The sequence below is a fragment of the Lonchura striata genome, chromosome 4A, assembly GCF_050655825.1.
Source record: "Lonchura striata isolate lonStrDom1 chromosome 4A, ASM5065582v1, whole genome shotgun sequence".
Classification (NCBI taxonomy): Eukaryota; Metazoa; Chordata; class Aves; order Passeriformes; family Estrildidae; genus Lonchura; species Lonchura striata.
Window position 1 is genome coordinate 12,075,156 of NC_140742.1, and position 20,174 is coordinate 12,095,329.

Sequence of the window (20,174 nt, forward strand, 5' to 3'; positions counted from 1 at the left end):
TGGGTTACACCAAATCCAGCACTGGCCTCTGGCTCTGTTCCTCTCTGACATTGGCCTCCATATGGGATGGGACCTGTCATTGAAAAGATTGTATGGAATCATTACCTGCTCCATACAACACTGGTAGGTGAGTACTCAGTGTGATGCCCCATCCTGGTGTGCTCCATGGGGCACTGGCAGAAGCTAAATGTCCCTGTCAGTGGAAGTGTCACAGTGACACAGAGGTGGAGTGGGTGCTCCAGTGGAACATGCTGCTTTTTCCTTCATTAAAAAAAACTAAGATATTTAATTTTAATTTCTGTTTTAAGGGTGATTGTTCTTGGCTGGATTGGGTCCCTATAAAACTTCACAAAGTCATTTCAGATAGTTGAAAGTTGTCAATGCACGCCAATCATTTTCCTCTCATTCAGTGAAGGATTTTTTTGGGAGGAAGGTTTATGACATATCTTTGCTTTGAAGAGCTTGGACTGGCAGGGAGACTTACCAGCTGACTGCAAAGGCACTTCCATGACAAAGAAGGTTGTCTTGGTACTTTGGCTGAAGAGATGAAGGCTTGATGTGAGATCTCTTACAAGAGGAAATTAACTTGCTCATGGAAAGAAGATGGTTTCTCTGTTTATATGCTGAGTTTACCAGGGATCATAGATCTCTGAGCTTTGAATTTTATGGATATCAAAAGAAGGAAATATCTCATGGAACATGGAGGTTAGCAGAATAGTTGGGCAACCATGCAGGGTTTGTAGCCTTTGTGATGCATGAGAGCAGCCAGACACTATCACTGGGACAGGGATTCTCTGAGCCCATGGGAGCTTATTGGATTCCCAGATATCAGCAGGTCTGGAGTGGGAGGGGAATCTGACCTGGCACTGCAGAGCAGAACAAGTCCAAAGCTTCAATCAGTCTCTGTCTCCAGTGGCATTGATGGTACCTGTGTATCTTAGTAGTCAGACCTTCCAGCCCCATCTCATATATTAGCAATTGCAATAGAAATAATAATTGGATTCAGTCCCTTGCATTTAACATTTTAATGTCAGCTGAGGATTTCTTCCTGATCCCAGCTCTTGATTAGGTGACATCTTTGAGCACCAGATTAATGAGACTGACTGTATTCTCCACACACCTGGCTTTCACAGTCAGAGGTAAGGGTTGAAATATACTTTATACTTTATACACTTTACTCAAGCTGGCCAAAATCTCATACTTACAATTCTTGAGATATTTTTTCTTACTATGTTTGATTTTGATCCATACTGGATGGAGAATAAAACTTTCACAGATTTTCCATGATTTGTGTTTTTCTACCCTGTGGATGTGTGCTGAAATTGGGACTTCCTTGAGCTTCTTAAAGAAGCTGAAAGTGTTTTGAAAAGATGTCCACAGGTCTTGCCTTCTCCTATAGACTGTTATGCGGCCAGGGTCTCAGAAACATATCCTTCCTTAATCTTTGGGTTCAAAACTCTTCTACTGTTCAGGAAAGATTTGTCAAACCTGTGTTCTTTTGTACACTGAAATGCATAATTCAAGAATCATGAGAAGAAAAAACCACTTTTTGTCAGAAAACTCGTGCTGCACTGCTTTCTGGACTCTGAAATTATGATAAAGGGATTATTTCTGGGATAGTGGCCTTCTGTCTTCAAACTAATATTTGGTTCCATCTATGCTATATCAAAGCAGACTGTAGCTGGCCCAATGACATGGAATATAAATCTGTGGAATTAACTTCTCCTTGGTGTTTGTACCTGCACACATGCTTAGCCTTTACTATTGCTTTTGGAGTTCCCTTTGTGGCCAAACAAAACCAAGGCTTTGGAGACAAACAGAAATACCGCTTGAACAAATCTTGCACATTTTACTGGCCGTGTCCTGATGTAAAGTGAACTGCAAGTATGTGCAGGGGAGAAAGGGAAGAAAGGTGCTGGAGGGTTCACAGTGAGGAGAAGAAGGAACTATTCTTCTCTAAAGAAGTGCACTGAGGTGATGTGTACTTGTAAGTTTGCTTTTTGGCACATTTTTCATTTATTGCCATGATGTGATCAGTATTGCTAAGTCAATAGTCCTTCCTCTGGGCCAGCTTTCTGAAATGCTGTTTGAAGTGTCTCAGTCATGTTTCAGAGGAATCTTTCTCTTCAGCTGTTGCAAATTGTTCATATCACAAAGACAGTCTCAGTTCTGCTGCTGTAGCTGGTATTGGGCACGCTGAAGGAGAGAGGGGCACTTCAGCCACTGCAGTTGGTGCCTGTGTGCTGCAGCAGAGAGCCTAGAATCTTTAATCCAATATCAACCACTTTGCCTGGTCAGCAGCTGGAGAGTTTCTTGCATTTTAATTTTCCAGGTCACAACCCCAATAAGCTTGGGAAGGGTATTCTCTAAGTCAAGACAGGCATTCTGTATCATGCTTTTTCTAATTGTAAGGCTTCAATCTTTCAGGCTGGTGTGGAAGTGCACAGACAGCCCTTGTCTCTGGTCTTCTAGTGCTGGGAGAGCACTGCCCTGAGCCAGCCTGGTAGTAAACTCTAACTTGTCATGGGATGTTATCCAGGCAATGAAGCCTTCCTTTGTTGAAAGGGAACCACATAAAGACCTTTTTCTTCTTCAGGCCCTGTGGGCTGATGTTATCCTGATGCCTATGGTACCTTTGCATTGCAGCATGCTGGGAACCCACATTCTCCAGCCCTCACAAGCCACAGTGCAGAGCTCTGTGTTTGCACCTTTGTCATTATTCACCCATGACACCATGGAGCTGTGAAATCAGAGTTCATACTGATCTAGTGAGGTTAATGCTCAGATTCACAACATTTGTTGTGGGAACAGTGCATTTTCAAGGGAGAGCTGAATGAGCAGGAGGAGGCACATGGACATAAGGATCCACTTTCATGTGTGGAAGGAGAAGGAACCACTAGAGATGAAAGCAGCCTCAGGTGTCTCATCTTCTTTGAATGATTAACCCAGACCCTCCCCTGTGATACCATAGCTGAAAGTCTAGGGTCTGTGAAGTGTGCAGATCTTTATGAGTTTGTCTGTGCTACATGCCAGCCAGAGGTAACTCAGCCTAGGCTTGGAGTCTTTCTGACTGGATCATTATGGGATGATGAATTGAAAATAGAGTCTTTCCTCTTCAGCTTTTTGGTTTCTGGGTATGAGTCTATATCTCCACCCTGTTTTGTAGTGCCTTGCTGCTTCCTTCACAGGTTGGCTCCCTTCCTGTTCCCATGGAGCCTGTCTCAGGGCTCATAGGGAAATCATGGACTTCAGTGGCATCAGACTTTTCTGCTTTCACCAGAATACCCTGAAGGCAGCAGGAGATGAGGTATGCCAAAGTTTTCCTAGCAGCTGCTCAGCAGTGCTTCCCTTCCACAGCAAACAGCACTCCTAGTGTCTTCAGGCCAGAATCATCCCCATGTGAAATCTTCTGGTGATGGAGTGCAAAAAAGAGGTCTGAATCCCTTCCTAAGTCCTTTCTGCTCCTGAAGCATAACTGCATTCAGTTGAAAAGAGCTAGAGAGCAAGATTTTTTTTATTGCAAACATGTCTGGCCAAGAAACAGGCATTTAAAAAAGATTCAATAGTGGTCCAGTGTAAAAACTGTTAATTCCATTTCATTTTCTAACAGCCTTATTTGCTTGAATCAGTTAATTTTCATACCTTTCTTTTGGATGTTAACCTCATGTGGTTTTGGTCTGGGATGTTGAGATGCTCTGGACAGTCACAGGTTAAATACTGGCTTTCATATTCAGCATTTCTAAAACTCTAGAATGCCAGGTACCATCAATGGTTTACCCTTTTCAAGTCTGTACATCAAGGTGGGAGCTCAGCAGGTCTCCCACTGACAAAGGTGAGCTCAGCTATCAAGAGCTGAGGCCTGTACAGGCAGGGCAGCTTCACACTTGCTCCACCTCAGTGCTTCATTAATTATCTTAATGATTACATTGAGGTGAATGTAAATTAAAACCCCAGATACAGACACTACCACAGTATGCTTAAGCCTGAACTGCCACTGTGTGGCAGCCTGTAAAATGGGGACATTTTACCTCTTGAGCCTCTCTATTTTGATATCTCTTGGCAGACACAAAAATTGGTATAATTCCTGCTCACAATTAGCTGGGGAGAAAATGGAGAATGACTTGTGTAAAAATCTAGTATGTTGGCAAGTGCTTTTCATATTAAAACAAAGATAAACAGCCTGGAGAATGGTTTTTCTATGTCTCATCCACCTCTAGACATTTTGCAAGCTGAAAAGAGAGGCACGGTGATGTGTGGCTGTTCCAATGAAGAATCATTGTTGAATGACTGTTTTTGGAGAAGATAAATTTGCTGCACTTGCCCATCTTGGTGTGGTGGTTTTACTGTCAGATTGTGTCTTTAAAGTGTACTGCACCATAGTCATGTGTAGATGTTCCTACAGGGGAAAGGATCTGTCACCTCTGCTGAGATTTTCTAGTGTAGGGGATTGAGCATGGTCATGTACTGGGAAACCTGGTGTTTATGCTGGGCTGTGATAGCTTGCCCACACTCCTCTGGGTGAAGAATCTCATTATCTGGTGCCAGGAAGGACTGGAAACCATTCTGTGCTGTTTGGATGGATAGGGTGGATCTTGGCTTTCTCAGTGCTGAGAGCAGACTGAATTCAGCATCTGGAGCAGATAAAATTCAGCAGGCAGGTGGGTCATCTTTGCTTGTGTTCAGTCAAACAGGATGTTCCCCATGAAGGAGCATGGTTGATGTTTAAGTGCAAGCCAGACAGGATTGGACTTGACAAGGATTCTCCTGAAAAATTCTGGATCCCACTGGTGTTCTGCAGGAAGCTGTGATGTGTTCTGTTTATAAGCTGTGTTAAGGTAGGGCTTGATGCATTCAAGCTGTTAGTCCTGCTACTCCTGTTGGAAGCTGATTTAAATTGCAATTCACAAAACAAAAAGGGGGCTGGGAGTGACAGTGGGGATCCATGGGAGGCAAAGCTACTGTAAGCTGCCACTGAGCTGCTGCCCAGCCTGAGCTGCTCTTTGCCTCAGTTTCCCCTCTGCCAAAACTGGAGGAGCAATGCTGTGGGAAGAATCACTAAAGACAGCTCAGGTAGGACTGCAGAGCACAGATATGAGCAGTATCAGCTGCTATTGGTTCCCTCTGTCAAAACCCTCTTCCAGGTTGGGGATCTCCTTGCAGACATTCTTGTCCTTTCTGAGAGAGGCAGGATTTGTGAACCTGATGCTTACTTGTACTTATGTGTAATCAACTGTGTCTTTGTCTTAGCTTTGAATTTTATATCACACACCTCCCCAGAGTAGGAGAGCACTACATTCAGTTTTACTAGCTCCTGGAGGTGGATTATATCCCACTTGATTGTTTACAACAGTTGAAGATTCAACACAATTTTAATGAGGTATAGCAGTAGTATATTAAGAAATGTATCTATAAAATGCAGTCTTTAGTAGTTGATTGGTATTTAATTGACATATGTTAATAGTCCTATTAGATCTCAGTTAAATCTACAGTTGAAGCACCAATTTTTAATAGGGAAATCATAGTTTGAAATAAAAATACATACTATAAGTACAGCAGCTTTTAGTATAAAAACTTTATTACTAAATAAAGTGTTAAGTGTATTAATAAAGTCTTATACTGACTTTAGCAAGTGTTTACACTTAGCGGATATTTTTAAAACAGATTAAAATTGCATAAAAGACACATTCTGTCAATTACTGCTGGAAGATTCATAATGACTTATCTATGGAGGTAATTTCTGTCTCCTCTTAGGAAAGATTCAGACTTCATCATTTTACAGGAAAGTTCTTTTAAAAAGTATGTTATTCAACATGAAGGTGGGCATTCTCCAGGAACTTGGTCCCAGGGATCAGTAGTTTGCAACTGAGCTTCTCCAAGCTATGGTGTTATTGCCATCCACAAAGGTTTCAGACTGCAGCACCTCAATCCACTGTTACTGCAGCACCTCAATCCACTGTTACTGCAGCCACAGGAGGTACCTCGGAGGTCTGAGAACAGGGTGAATGGAATCCATGTTTCACAAGGACATGGTGAAGGACAAAGAGTTTCCTAGGTTGAGAAGATCCCAGGGGAAAACAGGGTGTTTGGTGCCTTGCATGATCCCACAGGTTCAGTTTTTAGGGGACATCTTGCACCTGAGCCAAGAAGGGATCCTCAGGACAGCAGAGTCATGCATGAAATCTCTTTGAATGAGCTGCATTTCTGTAAGTCTGTGCCCTGCCCTGAGCAAGATTGCAGGACAGGAGTGGGAAGTATTCTAACCATTCACAGAAGCTACCTGCAAATGGGGTTAGCTAAGGCACAGAGTCTCTCGGTGCCTTACCTCCAACAGGCAGCACGTGCGTGAGAGCGGCAGCGCTGTGGGAAGGCCTGTATGTGCCAGCCTCACTGTGACACTTGTCCTGTTCCCACGTGAGCCCTGGGCACTTCCACTGCTCAGCAACTTGAATCGTTCCCAGGCAGCACCTGTGTGTCCTCCTTGCTCCGTCCTTGCCTGGATCTCAGCGTTCCCCAGCGGAGCAGTTGGGACCCCTGGCTGCTGGCAGGCTGCCTGCCTGTTCCCATCGCTACGTGTCGGTAGGTGGTTCCTGTCTAATGAAGCTCCTTTCCAAGGGAGGCTGTTGACGTGCTCCAGCACTGCCAGATGGTCCCCTTACCTCTTCTTCTCTCACACTCCCTTGGAAACATTAATGATCCCTAAACCTCTCTGATGGAGGGGCTCCTTTTTGTGACAACCTCATTACGTGGTTATCAGAAGCTGCCACTATCCAGGTTGTCAGGACAACCAGCTTCATTCAGAGCCGCTGGGAAAGGTCTGAACCTCAGGCAAATAACCATCCCCAGCTCCCAGCAGATGCTCACCCACAGCCAATCACTGGGTGCTGGGGAGCCATGACATCATGGGCCAAGCAGGCCTCCAAATTTAATTGTTAGCTTTCAGTGTCCCTCCGTGTCCCCTCCCCCCAGTGCTCTCCACATCAGCCCCCAGCACAGTTAATCAAGTGCTGCTGTTGTGCCATTTCAGACACCCCTGCAGCTGCCAGGTCTCAGCAGGGCTGGCAGAGGGGCTCCCACAGTCCCCCATGTAATGCAGCCTCGGGGACCCTGGGGCCAAGTGCTGATGCCTCAGCAACCTGACATGGGGGAAAACTGCAGGGACTGTAATACCCACAGCTCTTAGGGGACAGAATAGCTTGCTTCTTACTGGGGTTTTGTTGATAGGAATGGATTGATGATCAGTGTTAATTTTATCTGTCAGATGAGCTCTCTGGCAGCTACCACTGAGTGTGGGAGGTTATTGGATCCTTAACGGGATAACCTCTTCCCATGAAAACCTACTGACATCCCATCAGCAGTCACACTTACTGCTCAGGCTGCGTCGTGTTTGCCAGCAAGGTGTGATAGATGTTGCAGGACCAGTTCTGCTGTAGATGAAGGCTGTGTCCAGCTTCCTGCCCTGCTGAAGCGGAGGGGTTTACTCTGTGCCCTTGTGCCTTCACCTAGGGCATGTCTGAGCTGCCTCTGGAACCATGTATCCCATTAAGGTTACATCCTACATAGCACTGAATAAGGCTTCCTGCAGATGTGTATCTGCAGAGCTTTCTCGAATTCCTGCCCTGCTTGAGTGCATTCCCTGTTGAAAGCAGGATCAGGCAGCTCTTTGAAAGGATTCCTCTTTTTGCTCAAGGACTTTTTTGACTCACTGGCCATCCCAGCTAAGTGTACCTTTCATTTCTGAAAATCTGGTGCTTGGTGTCCTTTGCTGAGACATTCAGCCTTGCACACCCCTCTGGCACAGGTAGGGCTGCTGGTCAGGCAGTGCAAGTCTGCAGCTCTGCAGTCAGTTTGGGAGGTTCTATCTGATTATATTTAAGAGGTGAGGTTACCTGGCACTGAGCTTTTGAAGCCCTCAGGCATGTTTTGGAGGCTACAAGAAGGCTATTTGTTGCTCAGAGCTAAAATTTGTTTCTCTTGCTTTGCTAGGTGTTGGCTACCTGGCCCTGAATTTCCATGGGGTTGCATCTCCAGGAAGGAGTTGCCCTTGGGCCACTCCTGTCTGGGAACAGTCCAAGGAAGGGCTGGAAAGCTTGTGCACAGCCCATCACAGAGACACTCCAGCACAGATGGTTGTGATACAAGCAATCCTGCCTATTTTAGTACACAAGAAAGGAGCTGTTGGGGTTGGTGATGCACATGGTCCAGCCAGATCCTTCCTCCTGTTTCTCAGATACCTAAAGCATTGGGCATTGGGGCTCAAATTAGGGCAGCTTCCAAAGTTATTTTTGTAGGATGAGATTCTTGCTCAGATACCAGATGGCTCCTGAAAAAACAGGGTTTGGGCAGGCCCTGTGGGTCTTGGAGGCTGGGCCTCGTGGGTGGGCGTGTGGACTTAAAGCATTTCTGACTCCCTGGGACATGCATGTGACAGTCACACGGAACTGACATCTAGCAGGGAGTGGCCTGCTTTCCTATGCCCTGTGAGGACAAAGCCATCACCATGGCCATGTCTGGGCCAGATCAGGCCCTGCCACACTATGCAGGTTTGGTCCAGCCCAGCCCATCCCAGGTGGACCCATGGAGCAAGTCCAGCTTGCACTGCTGAGCCCACCACTCTGGACTGTGTAGGTGCCTTGACCATGCAGTCACTCATTTTTTCTTTTTTCCCTTCTCCCAGCAATGTGCTTGAGCAGTGTGCCCATTGTCAGCACATGCAGCTGCTTATAGTGTGCAGCAGATCCCTCCAGTTCCAACAGGGTCAGACTCATTACAGCTGGCATGAGGAGCAAGGGAGCTCTGTGGTTTGGGCAATTTCCGCTTTGTGGCCTTTGCTTTTGCTGCCACTCTTTTCTCCATTGCCAGGAAGGCATGGGAAATGCATGCAAAGTCAGTTTTCTATCAGGTGTGGGACAGCCGGTTTCCATTTAACAGCTTAAAGATAGCTGGAGAACCCTAGAAGGCTGAAATGCACAGGTTCAGGGGCTTTGTGGTCTCCCAAGGCCAACCTGAAAGACATGGACATTTAAAAACTGTAATTTTCAGGCAAAACTCCACTGTGCACAGTCAAGGCTTGCAAAGTTTCTTTGGCTCCCAGGAGAGTTGTAGCTTTGGACAGGGCTGAGCGTAAGAGATCTGATCTGCTTTTTTACTGCATGCAGTCACAGAGTCAAGTTTCTGTTCTTTCACAGGGAAAGGAAACTGAAACTCTTCCTTCATCTGCTGTTGCCCAGCCTTTGGCAAAGTCAGATGAGAGCCTGACCCGGGCTTGGTGCTTCAGAGAGGTTGCAGTTTCCTTATGGTGCTCCTTGAGCAGTTCTGCTAAAAGTTTATGCTTAAACTAGATTTTAGTTGGACTTTTTAAAAGGAATGGAAGTGATTCACTCACAGATTCAGTCCTAACAAGTGTAGTTGCCTGATTTCATGGTCTATCTGCAGCTTTTTCTTGAGCTGCCTCCCTCTTTTGGAAGCCTTTTGCACTTCCCATGGCTCGTGGTACTCCAGGGTGTGGGGCTGGTAAATGACCCACCAGTCTTTCCAAAGCCATCGGGAATGATTTTTACTCTGATGGTGGTTGGGCACTGCTGGTCCCCCATCTGCTCAGTCCTTCCCAGCTCTGGGCTCTTGTAAACAGCAGTTTGCAGCAGGCAGTGTGGTTTGCAGGGCTGGGTGAGCCTGCAGGGGCCCTGACAGCTCCTTCAGCTGCGTTCCCTTCCTCGCTGCAGTCACGGGACATTCCTCCAAAAGCTTTACATGGACTTTGACGGGAGAAGAGCCGAAGGCCAAAACCTGCACTCTCTGCTAACTAACCCGCTTTGGCTCAACAAGAAAGAGTGTGTCCTCTGCAGGAGGTACCCCATGGCTTGTCCCAGCCCTCTTGGATGCACGCAGTGCTGCCACTGGACACTGACACTGTCACATAGACACTACCTGCAGCAGAAAATCAAATCCTGTTCGTCCGTTGTTGAGAGACAGCAGATTTTTACAATTCCTGCTTACCTTAGAGGATCCTGAAAGTCATCTATCCACAGGAATAATTTTCTGTGGGAGTGCAAAGAACACTGACAATTTGCTCTATGGCTTGACTGTAATCACTGCAGAACCAGCCAGCTAAGTGACAGATTTGACTCACACTGGGGAAGAAAACCTTGGTGAGAATTCGTCTTACAGCAGGAGGGGATGGTAATGATTCAGTCAGGGCTGTTTGTCACGTCAGCTTGGACTGGGTGACTCAGTGAATTTTTGCTTCTGGAGAACCGGTCCTTTGAGCAAGCTGTAAGGCAGCAGCCTGATCACTCGTGGTCAGAGAAGATCACATGTCGTGTGGTGGGCCTGCGATGATTTGTTATCTCCTCTTGGATACATGTGGCCTGCCTTACCTTTGGCAATAGCAGCCAGCAGAAGGTAACTCTTCATTGCTTACCCTTGGCTGCTCCATAATGTGTTATTACACATACTCTGCATCTCCATCAGGAAAAAATCCCCAAGAAATCAAACAAAAAAATGGTCAAAGGTACACTGCTTTGGTATGTAACAGCACAGCCCTTTCCCTTGGTGGCATTTGGAGCTGGTAGAGGTTCCTGCCAGCCCTGGGACCGGGCACAGCCCCAAGCTCAGTGCTCCCAGCCCCAGCACTGCTCCGTGCCCAGGGACCTGTGGGCTCTGCTGCAGAGATTGTAAAATTGGTCATGTTTATCTGCACATTTTTTTTTTCCTGGAAATACTGTAAACATGAGATCATCCTCATCAAAGCTGGGTCTGTTTCTACTTTTGATACCTTTCATGGAGGAGCTGAATTCGTGGTTCAGAAGGAGCAGAAACACCACACGTTGCCTAGGGAAGCATAATTCTAAAAGAATGAAGGAGAATGGAAAGCACAGACCGTGAATAAGATTTTTCTTCTGGTGCGTTGGGGGATGTTTTTAAGGAAGTGCCCTTTCTGCCGCAGGAGTGGCCGGAGCTGGTTGCTCCAGCCTCACTCGCGCTGGGCTTCTCCCTCATTTGGATGCGGACGGGAGAAGCGCACGGGCTGTCACACGCAGACGTCATCCGGGGGAGCCCCGAATTTCACGGTGCATTTCCAGTTCCCAGCGGACGAAGACCAGGGAGCGCGATGACGCCTTCCAGGACCCCTTTCACCCCCGGCCGGCGCCGGCCCCGCCTCCCAGGTTTCCGCACACCTCCGGGGGGGCACCCGGGGAAGCGGCTCGGAGGGCGCGCACCCCCCCGCGCCGCGCTCTCCGTGCGCGCTGCCTTGAAACACGAGATTTGCCCCCAGCCCCAGCCCCGGCCCGTGTGTCGTCACCGGCCGCCCGCCGCGCCCATTGGCTGCGCCAGCGCCGCTGCGGCGGCCCCGCGACGCGCGGGGCGGGCGGGCGCGCGCGCGGCGATTGGCGGCGCGGGGGGACGGGCCGCGCCCGGGGGGCGCGCGGCGGCGGCGGCGGGGGACGGGCGGGGCGGCGATGAGCGGCGGCGGCTCCAGGTAACCCCGCTCGGGCGGCGGCGAGCACCGCGGCTCCAGGTAACCCCGGCCGCGCAGCAATGAGCGACCGCAGATCCAGGTAACCGCGGCCGGGGCGGTTCCAGATAACCCCGGCCGGGCCCTGCGGCCGCCGGCGAAGCGCGGTGCCCGTGGCCGCGTCTGCGGCGCCCCGTCTCCTCCCGACGGTGGGAGGATGACGCCGCGGGCAGGGTCGGGGTGCGCCGGTGCCGGGGTTGTTTCTGCGTCTCCGGGGTGCCGCTGCCGTCAGTGACACGTGTGTTGCCGGGCAGGCGGCGGTGGCCGGAGCCCGGTGTCCAGCGGGAAGGGCTCCCGGAGCCGCAGCGCCGCAGCTGAAGTTGTGTCAGCGCCGGCACCGGCCATTAGCGCGGCCGCGGTGCGTGTGTTCCCCATCTCCCAACAATGCCGCCTCTGGGCTGCGCTTCTGCAGAGGAGTGAGAAATTCTGGGCTATAAATAACCCCGCCTTTTTTTTTATTTTTTTTTTTTTATTTTTTTTTATAAACTCGTTATTGGTAGCGCACATCCGATTGACCTTGGCACCTGCCAAGTTTTCCCCGCGATCCGTTCAGGGAAGGGTGGTCTCTCTGTGCGTGCATGGTGGTGCCTGATGCCACACTGGAGCTGGTCCCTGTGCTGGGCTGTCCCTTTGTCCCAGACTTGCACACCAGCCAGCCGAGGAAGTGCTCCAGCGTGATGTCTGGCCGCTCCAGGCTTCCCTCCTCCGGCGGGGGGTGCGCTCGGCACGAGTGGCCCCTTTTGCTGGTCATTGAGGCAGTTTTCAGATCCACTTTTCACCGATGCCAGAAAACGAGCCATGTTTAAACACGGCGAGGTATTTAACGTGGAAGGCCGAGGGAATTCAGGCAAGAGAAGCCATGGCTTCAAAGGGAGCAGCATCTGAAAGAGATGGTGGGCCCAGGCTGCGAAGAGCGGGGATGTTCGGGGCCCTGCAGCCCGAGGGGTGTTGAGGAGCTGGATTTTGCCTCTCCGTGTGCGGGGTGGGCACAGCGTGTGCCGGGAGCGAGCAGCCGGGGTGCCTGTGCAGAGGCTTTGGCAAACCCCTTCAGAGCTCCGTGCCGCCGGTGCCCCACCTGCCCGGCTCCGACCCGGCGCCGGGGCTGCCCGAGAGGGGACGCTGCTTTCCCTCGTCTCGCTGGGCACGGCCGGGGATGCCTGCAGGCGAACCGGAGGCCGGAGATCAGCGTGGGCTTTGCCGAGCGACCCTCGGGCTGACACGCACCTCCTCGGGGAGGAGGACGGGCTGTCGGGAGGGCCGGAGCCGGGTGCTGCTGCCTGCCCGAGAGAGGGGTGATGAGTTCGGCTTCCCTGGCTCCTCTGCTGTGAATCCACCTTCTCTGTGGCTGTCAGGCGAGGAGGAGGGGCTCGGGCACAGCAGGAGGACGCTGTGCCGGGGAAGTGGAAGTGTGGCCGGCACATGGCTGCAGAGGAGCCTTGGCCTTCCAGTCACAGGTTACCCAACGATGTGAGCAGAATGCTGAGTAACTGCTGAGTGAATTAGGGGTCAGGGGTAATGGGTTGTAGGTCTGGGACGCGGACTGGTGGGTTGCTCGGGGCAGGTTATGTGCACAGAGGGGAAGGATTGCCCTGAGCCGGCTGTTCTCTGGTGCGCATAGGCTGGTGAGGGAGGGTGATGCTTGTGGCTGTATGGAGCAGCATGGGTGGGAGCTGGATTCCTTGAGTGTGGAACTAGTCAGAGGTGCAGGGGCTGGGGCTGGGGGCTGGCTGGCTTCAAAGGTGGAGGGCTGCAAGCAGCTGCCTCTGTGCTACAGAGGAGGTTGTACTCTGAACCAAGATGTGCATGGATGGCATTTCTTCACTGAGTGACTCTGGATAACTAAAAGTAAGTCTCGGGAGCTCCTGTTACAGGATTAAGTTTCAGACCTCATGGGCCACCATTTGCAGCAGCAACAGTTTGGGAGACAGCTGTGGCAGAATGCTGCAGGAGGCAATACCCAGGGTGAGCTGCTTTGGTTGTCACAGGCCCTGGGCTTGAACCTTATTCACCTCAGGGCTCTAACACAAGTGTCTGGCTTTTTGTGGGGACTGATGGGGGCTTTGTGCCCTCTACACTAACGGGCCAGTGAGCCTGTGTAGGAGGGTTTCCCAGAAGTTCAAGAGCATTTTATTGCTGATTACAGGGAAGAGAACTTTACTTTTCCACGTAGACTGTCGACAGGACAATTCCTCTGTAAGGATTTGACCAAAACTCAGAAAACATGTGGAAGTTGGAGTCCAGATTGTCCTGTGTGTCTTGAGCTGACTCACAAAGTCTGGAAAAACAAAATTGGGCACAAGAGGTTATCTTCCTCCAATTCTCTTTATTTCTTTGCAGGTTTTGTACATACAATTACAGGGATAGATCAGACACATTCAACTCTGCAACACATTGTTGGCCATAGCAAATCCAGCTCTTATGTTAGCCATCTCCTGGCCTGCCAGCATTTGCTCCTAGAGGAGATCTGGTTTGTGGGAATAGTCCCATTTTCAGTTCCTGTTCCCTTTGCCTGAAGCTTTCTTCTCTTTTTCTTTTAATACTTTAATTGTGACTGTGGATCCAAGTGTCCCTGGAGCTGCCTGTGATCTGGGATCAAAACCAGCTGGGAATCTGAAGGTCTTTCAGATCTGCCTACAGCTTCTCCTTCATTTTAGCCATGCCTGCACAGAACCAGTTGCAGGGGTGATGTTGCCAGATTTGGCTTCTGCTGCCTCTCTGGTTGGACTCCCTGTGACTTTGGGACATTAACAGTGCTGTCACTTTGTGCTTCTCTAGTTTGAGTACTGATTTCTGTTCTTGCTGTGCTACACAGTAGGCAGGCGGAAGCCTACTGTGATCTTCCTCTTTCATTACATTCCTTAGTTCATGTCAAAGGTGCTTGAAGCTTTTCTCCAAGAACTTAATGGGGAGGGCAGCAATAGAAAGGAGAGAGAAGAACATGAATTAACTTTCACCTGCAGAAATAATCTTTTTTATTCACTAATGCTGTTTTGTGTTTAGCAAGCAATTTCTCCCTGTAGCTCTATTTTGCCTTTCACCTTTCAGACACAAATAATTGAGCTTGTAGATCTTCCTTTTTTTGGCTTTGATTTTCCTGTTACTTGAAGAATAGCATTAGGCTGAGTGGTAATTAGAAGGTTTCACTGGGCTGGGGTCAGCACAGCTAGAGACACTGATGTGAATGTCTTATCTCAGACCTGCTGTCGCTGGTTGTCTTCTGCTCCTAGCAGTAATTTTATAATGGAAAAATATGACAAAAGTGTGTGGTTTGCTAGTGGATAGTGTCAGTGCTTGGAGTTCTAGAGATTGTTTCCAGGTGAACATAAGCAACTGTGGCTTGTATGCAGTGAACAGCAAGTGTGTAACTGTGCTTTGTTGGAGATAGCCAAAGGACTTCTGATTTTGGGTGTTCAATTGCACTGCTCCAATTTAGCTCTGACAGCACATTGTATAAGTTGGCTTCCTAGGTTTTCTGAGACAGGGAACTGGGCTGCAAGGTGGCACTCACTGCCTCAGGCGGTATGGGATGTGGCAGGTTGGGTGCACCTTGCTCTGGGCAAGCACCATGGCATCTGCCCCGCTGATAGGCATCCAGGAAGCCTGTGATGTTGTTGCTGCAGTCTCATGTCCCCCTTTTCTGGAGCTCTTGATCCCAGGAAGCCCTGGGCAGGGGACAGACAGGCCTACAAGCGCTCCAGGTTGTTGGCTTCTGGGTTAGGAGGATCTTTGTGTCAGCATATGGCACCAGCCCTACCTGCAAGTCTGGCTCCTGGAGCACTGGGCTAGGTGCACCTCCAGGTACTCTGATGTCCTGTCTTGTATCATTCCTTCCAGAGGCAGACTTGGAAATCATGTCCCTCTTAAAGAGGGGGGCATGTCCTGCTTGGTTAGGGAACTTCTGCTACGAGTGTTGCTTTGTTTTGTTCTAAAGGCTTACTGTTATGGCTGTGTGCATCATGTGTTCTAGGGTAAAATAGTGTTATATATTGTGTGCTCATTTCCCAACATTAGTTTTATTGTCAGTTGCTTATCTAGTAGTGTACCAACACATGTGACTGAGTCTTGAGTGATGCAGAGCAAAGCACATCTCTGCCCTGGAGTCTTCGCTGCCAGTTCCACAGTCAGAATAGTATTTAGTGCCTCCATGTGCTGGGTTTGGGGCTCAGTGTGGTGCTCTGATACAGCACAGTAAGGGTCAAAGTTGGGGAATGACAAAGGTAGGGTTGGATAGATAGATAAGGTTTGCTCTGTTCTGGTCATATGTACTGTCATTGCCATCAGAAGCAAAAGGCAGTTTGGATCCAAAACATACTCAAAGAATCTTTGGGTAATTTCATATTTGTTTATTGTCCCGGTAGCAAAAGTCTGCTTTCTCAGGGAATGGAAGCAAAGATTTGGATGTGGTCCTTTGACTTCTGAAAGTGACACCTGGCTTGTGGACCACTGAGCTTTGTGCTGTGGTCCAGCTTGCTCCTAATACATGTGCTTCACTTTGCCACAACTCAGGGTACTGCAGTGTCATTTCTGTCCAGCCATAGATCCCCATAAGCCTGAAACAAACTGCCATTTCGATGTTGCAGTATGGTACAGACTCCAGAGCCAAACCATTCTCATTTCCTTTCTAATCCTCAAGTGTTGAAAATACTCTGGCACCTTAGCAGGCTCAGTGTTGCTCTGCAGGGTGTATGCACAGTTTGATGCATGTGACGAGGGCAGTACTAAAACATTTTTTTGCCATGTGTACCTGGGTGGACTTAATTTTTCGGACAATATTGTTGAAGGGGCAGCAGCTGTGTTTCCCCCCCCACCAGCCTCTGTTCATTTGCTGGCATCAAAAAATCAGTTTCCCTGTTTAGAAAGGGCACTGGAAAGTACTTCTCTGTGTCTCTTGAGGGGGAGTGAAAGGCCTAATGTTTTCCATTTTCTGTCTGCTACTTCTCTATTCCCTATTGTGAAGGAGAAAATCCTCCAGATCAGAAATTTTCTAGGCGCTTCCCTGCAGAGTCTTGATTCAACCTGCAGTGCCCAGATGCCAGCTCATATTTATCAGGTGCATCCAGCCACTCCCCAGATGAACCACAGGGCTGCTGGTACATGGTAAACTTGAGAGGGAAAATCTGAAGGCACACAATTAAAATCCTGGGCATTTGCTAAAGCTGTTTTTAATGTCTCCTGCCCTCACAGGCAGAAGATTGTAGACTTGGATTTGGGTTGCTCTTGATGTGTCACTAGAAAAGCTGTCATATGTGTGTTTGCAGAAATGGAGACTTGGGAATTGCTTTTAATTGTGCCTTTGCTCTGCATAACACAGATTGTCGTGCTTTAACCTCAGGTTTGTTTGTATCAGGGACAGACATTGATACCACAGCTCCTATTGGCGCATGAATATTTTAACAACTGAAATGATGCCTTCTTCAGAAGAGAGCTGCTTACATCCACGTTTGATCTTTTTAGCAAGCCTCTGCAGCTCAGGGTGGCATTTCCTACAGATGTGGTGTATATCAGCTGTTCTGTGCTATGACTCTCCTCTCTTCATTCCAGAGAATGGGGAAAAGTGAGATTTCTAGCAAAAGACTAAAATAGACATAATTTGCTCCCTGATTTGTTTATTTTTGAGAAAGGTGCCTTGTACTTTGTAGGATGCATGGACCAGAAAGAGGTGGGGCAATTTTTGGAAGTATCTAGAGTGGCAGTCTGTGGGAATAGTCTTCACCTTTAATTTCTGCCCCGTGGCCTGTGCCACACCTTCTCTCCATACTCTTGTCTCCGCTTATTCTTGCACTAGAGGAATGCAGATCCCCCTCTTTAGGGGCACTAATAAATAACAGTATTTCAGAAGGAATAAGCTGAGAGTGGAGTCTTACTATTTTCTGCAGTATATTAACAGTTCACACACAGAAGTTGGGTCCTGGACCATTTTTGAAATTAATTGTGATACTGAAGTGCTGGAACTTCTGCTATTTTTGTCCACAAAGCATCTCTAATTAAGGTGCACTTCTACAGCATAACTTGTAATGCGAACAGAGCTTTTGAACAACCTGATCTTTAGGGCATGCCCTGTCTTCTCCCATGGTCTGTGGAGCACTCTGGACACTCAAGGTGAATGCCAGTCTTCTTCATGTAGTAAGGAGAAGCAGTAAGAATCTGGTTACAAGGTAGTTTTCCAGTTCTAAGTCCTTGGTTTGGTAAGCTCTCTTTCCTCTTACTTAATGAACACAGCAGCACATGGATAAAGTTCCCAGGCCCACACATGACACAGGAGGTCTGTTACCTGATTCTTGAGTACTTTTTGAGCTGCATTTCATGTTGTGTGCATTGCTGATCTCAGCAGAATGGTAGAGTCTTCCTTCATGGGTATACCTGAACACATGTGACTCTCTGAGGATTGCATCTGTCCTGACTGTAATTGCTTGTGTACTGAAACAGGAATTACATATAGCTGTGTATGTACCCACAAGCAGTCTGGTAAACATAATCCCAAAATCAACCCATAATCAACTGGCTTTCAGGCAAAGAGAAGAAGTTGTGCTCTTGCATAATCCAGCAGTATCTAAAGCACAAGTTTTCATCAGACTGATGGCTTTTGTTGGTGGGGCCATTAGGCAGAAGACACCTTGCACTGGTGTGCCCTGCAGTGCTGGTGAGGCGTTGCATTGTGAACCATGGAGTCTGACTCCTGATCCCCCTTGCCATGGAAGAGGCAGCTCAGGCTCCCTTCTGTGCTCGCTGGAATTTTGAATGTTGGTGCCAAAAGGCAGTGAGCAGTGGGTGCATGCATCTAGCATAACTCTGCACTCTGAGGATCTCAAAGCATATTTTCTGTGAAAACTTGTTTTAAAGATCTACAATAAATGCCTAAAAGTCAGGCCTGGAAAAAAAGCAGAGATGTGTTAAGGCAGGGTCTGACTGCTCCAGGGAGGCTGGGTGCCAGGTTGACTCATGTCAAACACACTGGAAACAAAAGGATGAAGTCAGATGCCCAAGGTCATCAGTAGGGTGCTGTCAGAGCAGTGAAAGATAGCAGTTAGCAGTAAACATGATTAAGTTTTGTGTCCTGAACTCACTGTGGGGAAGAGTGGTGTTGGTGTGGCTGAGGACCTTGAAAACCTAGGCTAGTAGGTACCTAAATGGGTCCATGGCAACTAGTAAGAACAATTTCCATGCAGCAGTGCCTAGGAGAGAAGAGCCCTGGCACCCCTGAGGCCACAAGGCTCATTTGAGACACACAAAGTGGAGGAGGGACATGTTGGATGGATAATTGCTACTTGTGATATGTTAGATGTTAAATGCATATGACACAGGAAACTTGTGAAAAGGTCTGGGTTCAGGATGTGCTTGTGCTTAGCAGAAATGTTCTGTTCTGTGACTGCTGTGAGCAGAAAGACAAGGCCCCTCAGCCCCTGCTCAGCTGTTGCAGGCTGGTGCCAAGCCAAGTGTTGTCAGGTAGCCATTGAACTCTACACAGGTGGCCTCAGAATGCTCTGAGATTTGGAGTGGAAGATGTAGGGATCCCTGGATACTGGAGATTTAAAGGTCCTTTAGACCCCTTGCATTGCCTTTTGCTCGTGTGTGTTTGGGAGAGGTGTTGTTGTATGCATATATATCACATGCAAATGAATTTTGAGTTGTGTGTTTTGTCTGAATTTAGAAAAGGAGTGATTTGAAGAAAGAATCCTCCAGGAAATGCTGCTTTTGCAAGTGCAGGCTGCTTGACTGTGATTTGTGGGGGAGGAAGGAGTGGGAATGAGGGGGTGGTTCACTGAGGTTTTCTTCTTTTCTTGTTGCGTTTTGGGAAAACTCCAGCCAAGGCCCACATACAGTCGGATGAATCAGCCTCCCTTTTGCCATAAGTAATTGGCAGCTCTAGCTGCAATGCAGTTTTGATATATGCCTAATACACTTTTCCTTAGTTAATTGAGAAGAAACTGCAGTAGATGCATGATGTTGAGTTGGCCTTTGTATGGAGTCTTTGAGCTAGTAGGGAGATACTGTAGGCTGCTCCTTGAGAGGTTGGAATTTGATGCAAATGATATTCCATACTCTAGTCTGAAGGCTGTCATTGCTGTTCATCTGCTATAGAAAATACATTTCCTGTCTCATACACGTGTAGAGAGCCCTGTAAGTTGGCACATGGCACTGTTACTCAGTGCAGGGTTTCCTTGGAAGAGTCTGATTTTTATAACAACTTCAACAGAATATTCATGCTCTTAGATGAGTGGCTGTTCCTGTGCTGACAAATAAAGCATTTTGGCCTTCTCATATTGCTGTAACAAAATGAAAAACACTTGTTTTCTAAAGCATCTGGTGCCAATTCAGACTCAGAGCTTTCTGTGTCTGCTCTAGGATTTCCACTGGGCTCAGAAAACTTACCAGACAAGCTCAGCATTCACCACTGGAAGAATCTGGAGTAACTGGAGGGCTTTCTTGTCCTGGAAACAGGACATGGAGCAGTTGCCCTTGGCAGGCTAAGACTTGCCAAATGCCTTGTATATCCTGTTGGAGGCCTATTTTTACATGGAAGGGCTATATTACTTTCACAACTGTTGTATCTGTTGGTAAATATCGGCTTTAAAAACATGCACTTCACTTTAGCAGAATATCAACAGTGCAGTGAAATAAGTGTGCTATACTGGGGCAGTAGCATCAGTGTTCTTTTACTGTT

The 20,174-nt window shown here is 48.2% G+C and overlaps 1 protein-coding gene across 11 annotated transcripts in view; it reads left to right on the forward strand.

The window, feature by feature from the left end:
- The window catches only part of PAK3 (p21 (RAC1) activated kinase 3), a 126,014-nt gene that overhangs the window by 44,035 nt on the left and 61,805 nt on the right, over positions 1-20,174 (forward strand). For 2 of the 11 annotated variants that reach the window (XM_077786556.2, XM_021547846.3), the window contains exon 1: positions 11,398-11,555. The exons of 4 other annotated variants lie outside the window; for them this stretch is intronic. The gene's annotated coding sequence lies outside the window, so the exon portion shown is untranslated. Of the gene's footprint in view, positions 1-11,009; positions 11,163-11,332; positions 11,556-20,174 lie in introns of those variants that run through there. 5 more of the 11 variants (XM_085570908.1, XM_085570905.1, XM_021547848.3 and 2 more) reach the window with 5 other exon arrangements.